This window comes from Alligator sinensis, unplaced genomic scaffold (assembly GCF_000455745.1).
Source record: "Alligator sinensis unplaced genomic scaffold, ASM45574v1 scaffold5_1, whole genome shotgun sequence".
In the NCBI taxonomy this organism is placed as follows: domain Eukaryota; kingdom Metazoa; phylum Chordata; order Crocodylia; family Alligatoridae; genus Alligator; species Alligator sinensis.
In genome coordinates this window covers 104,755-109,257 of record NW_005842213.1, presented here as the reverse complement: position 1 = coordinate 109,257, position 4,503 = coordinate 104,755, and positions in this window count along the sequence as shown.

The window sequence follows — 4,503 nt, the reverse complement described above, 5'->3', positions numbered from 1 at the left end:
GGCAGGGGGTCGGACTAGATGATCTGCCTAGGTCCCTTCCGACCCTAGAAACTATGAAACTATGAAACTTGCATGTTTTGAACTAGGGACTCCTTTTTATGAGTATACTGACTTTCATAAATATGATAGTGGTTTCCAAGCTTTTTTTTTGGAGGAGCCAATGTTCGATAAGAGCTTTCTTGATTGTGTCTACATGATTAAACACCTTAGGCACTTAAAATCAGGGCTCTAATTTAGTTCTTTTAATATGAGTACAGCTTGTTTGTAACATTTCAACTGCAATATGAATGTTTTGTTTTGTTTTTACACTAGAGCTGTCTAAGCAGCTTCTGTCCCAAGAAGACCCCCTTCTTTGACCCCACACTGACTGAAATTGCAGCAGGAACTGAGTGGTTCTTCACCACCCTAGTATACAGCAGCCCTTCCACCAGAAGCCAAATTCCTTCCAGAGCTGACAGCAAGAAGCAAAGGGTTTACAGCTTTGTGCAAAGTATAGCAACCAGTATGTCAAGATGCTGACCTCCCTCTGCACTAAAAGTGACATATGGAAGCAAAGCTTCCTTTCCCCAGTAGAAGGACATCTGCTGCCCTTATACAGCTGGTACCTTTGGTTCCACCCTTTGGAGATTATATCAAAGAGTAGTGAAGCAAATTGCTACCCCTACCACAGTGATTGAAGGCACAAAGTACCAATATGTTCTTTCATAAGAAAACCTATTTTTAGCAGTTGGGTCTTCCAAGAAATGGAAGGGAAATGTTTTGTATCCACTCTTTTACCAGTTCCCAAAAATTCCACCTGTCTCTGAAAATATCCAAACTTTTCAATATCAGAAAATTATATCAATATGACCTGTAAGTTCCTTTTTTTCCTTCTTTTTTGAAACATGTTTTTTCCTTGAACCTTTCTGTTTTGTTTCATATAAATTTTATCTTAGGAAATGCTTAAGTTAAAAAATGTACATTTGAATAAGGCTAAGACAATTGATCAATAAAGAAATAGTCAAAGGCTCTGATGAACTATATAGATAACTGACAACTCTCATTAACTGATCTGAATATATTAATATTTAAAATAATTTGAGCAGATATTATTTTTTTAAAAATTCAATCTGAGATTGATAATGAATTACACTTTCTATTACTATATCTGTCTTTGCTAGTATTAGATCTTTCTCCCTAAAATTATTTTCACAGGTTAGATTCCTCATATTTCTTTACTGGTCCATTCCAGTCCCAAGGGTTTATTTATTCAGTGTTCACTTTTCTTGGTTGTTTTGGTTGCTGTTATTTTTTATGGATTTCCCTAATTTCCTACACACCAGATTTTTTAAAAGAGATCATTCTCCATAGAAAATAGTGAAGGATGAATTGGGGGGAATAATTTTTCCTGCTGTTACTTTAAAAATACTTTCTCCTCCTTCAAAGCTAGATTCTCTGCATGCATCATGTATCATCACCATTAGCACCATCCTTTTTTCCATAACCTTAGGTCTCTTGTCTGTATAGGAATTAGGCTGGATGGCTCTCACTGTAAAGAGCTATAGGATTTTAGTGATGTAAAGAGAATAAAAAACTGAATTTTCCTTTTAATTTTCTCTATTATTTTATCTGATTAAGTAGAGATGGGGAAAAAGCTTATTTTGAAAGCTACTACCTTTGAGATTCTGCAGGAGGATTGTGTCATAGCTGGGGTGGACTTCACTCATTGCTTTTGCGTTTCTTTTAGGTCCACTTGAAAAAGCCATCACACTGATTCTACCTGCAAATACACAGTTACAACTGCCACTGAAGTCCATGAGAATTGTGGGTACAAGTCCCAGGGAAGAGTATTGCTGCAAGTCAGACCTTGGTAATTGCTCTTGATTCTGCTTTGTTAAGTAGAAACAGATGAAGAAATGTTGGCATAGCATGAGAGAAATGATAGAAATAACAATGATAGAAGGCATCCCCAGAGTGCTAGAAATCCAGGATTTATGGAAGTGCCAGGATTTATGATAGCTATGTTTAAACTGTGTATTAAAAAATATATGGCAAAGTATGGTTAAAAAATGAGTTATCTTCCTGCAATCTGTTGCCTTTTATCAGTAAATGGACATTCATTACATAAAGACAGTGATCTAGTCATGAATCGGTAATGGCATAGTCCTATATAATTGGATATTGGAATAAAATATTACCAAAACCCCAGAGCACCAAATCTGAACAGAGTACAGGAAAATCAGTGTCCCAAACTGTATTAATAATTCAGAAATCAAACAGTGAACTCTGCTACTGAAAACAGCTGTTGCTTAGATTTCCAGATGCATAAAAATCTGCCTACAGGTAAACAAATTTTGCTATGTCACACCTGTATAAATCCAGATTTACTCCAATGGAAAAATGGAACTCTATCAAATATATCAATAGTGTACAATTTTGCCATTTTTTGCAAAGTGAGAAATAGGCAAGTGGAAACCTTTTTTTTAATAAACAATTGATTTATAAAAGGATTAAAAGAGAATGTGATGCTTTTCAAAACTCAATACATCTGAACTACTTTGCTCAACTAAGTAAAATATGAGTAGCATGGTGATTGTTGTAAGGCGTGATAACCATTATGTACTCAGCAATAGCTCAAATGCAGTCCAAATAAAACCATACAAATGTCACCCCTGCATACAGAACTTTATAAATGAAATAATATTAATCAATTAAAGGACAGCGAGTGGAGTGTGAGCAGAAGCAGCCAAGTTTCCCTAAGGATTACAATGGGGAGTTCTGTGTGGGCAATCAGCTAATCTGCCAAGGCACACGGATTCTCTGTGGGATAAAAAGGATTTCCGGTCCCACGCTGAGGAGGAGCTAAATGAGAAAGTTTTACATATAGCCAGAGAATGGAACATTTTGCCACTTGAATTACTGTAAGTCTTTTCAGGAAGGATATCAAACATTGTATTAGTTTTATTGACTTCTGAACGTGGGAATATGTGACTGGCTATGATGCCTATTAGTTTGGCTATGGTGGGTCCATCTACACAAGTATTTCCAGTTCAAAGTGAGAAGGGTAGCACTTTCAGATGTGCCACTATATGACAGAACAAGGCTGTTTGGTAAGGACAAGGCACATAAGAACCTTCCCAGAAGACATGAAATCCCCAAAAGAGGAGCTAGTGAAAACCTATCAGTAGCTAAATACCACAATGATTACATATTTATAGGGCATGTCTACATATGCTTTTACATGTGCCTAAACTTAATGCGCATTAAGGTGATTTAGGCATGTGTCAACATGTGCATGTGCTAAGGTGCATTAACACGATGTGCAGACCGACTTGGAACTAAAGTTAGTCCCAAATCAGTCAACATACACAGAGTTAATGTGCCTTAGCACATCTACACATGCATTAAGGCACTTAAGCTATTTGCACATATATTTGATAACTGCTTTTGCAGGTATCAAATTTAGGCATGAATAGCCTATAATTGCCACTTTTAAGGTGCATTAAGGGTGCACACATGCAGACCCGTGCCCTTAATGTGCCTTAAAAATGGCTAAGGCACCTTAAATTGGCACCTGTAGACATGCCTATAGTGTACCAGATACAGATAAAATGGTAGCTAGGGTAACATGTGTCACTTCCCTCTAAATTCTGTGGCATCACTGTGCTGAGGGAAAGACAGAAAAACAGTTTCAAATTACCTCCTTGCTTGGCAAAGTTAGTGTTCCCTTTGCTACCAGTTTTGTCAGAACTGGTAGCTGGATAGTGTTGCAATAGATCCTTTCACCTGAAAACAATAACGTGGGCTCAAATAGTTATTACAGATCCATTTCCTTGAGCTGAGTTAGGATCATAGGATCACAGGAAAGTAGGGCTGGAAGGGACTTCATAAAGTCATCTAGTCCAGCCCGCTGGCTCAAGGCAGGATCATCCCTGAATAAACCATTCCAACCAAGTGTCTGTCCAACTTGCTCTTGAAAACTTCCAACAATAAATATTTCACAGCTTCTCTAGATCAGGGGTGGGCAAAATACGGCCCACAAGGCCATTCCATCCAGCTCGTGGGGCCCCTAAAAAATTTAGAAAATTAATATTTCTCTGTCCTTGGTTTCTGTCAAAAGTGACAGGAACCAAGGGCAGTAGGACCCAGGGGAAGCCTGGAGGGCTCCAACAGCTGCGGGGCCTCCTGGCCCTGCCCCCCCAGCTGGAAGCCCCAGCCCTTTTTGGGCTGGGAGCTCGTGGCTGCCCCAGCGCAGGAAGCTCAGGTAAGTTGGGGGTGGGGAGACCCCGGGAAGGGAAGGAGCACTGGGGGGGAAGTGGCCCCTCCCCGCCCATGCCCAGTGCCCCATGCTGCAGCTGCTTGCAACTCATGTGGGGCTGCCTGTGCCCACTCCGGACAGCCCTGTGTGGGCTGTGAGCGCCTGCAACATGGGGCACTGGCCATGGGGTGGGGGAGGGGCCACTTCCCCCCCATGCTCAGTTTTTCCCTGGGCTCCTTCCCTGTGCAGAGAAAAGCAGACCCTCA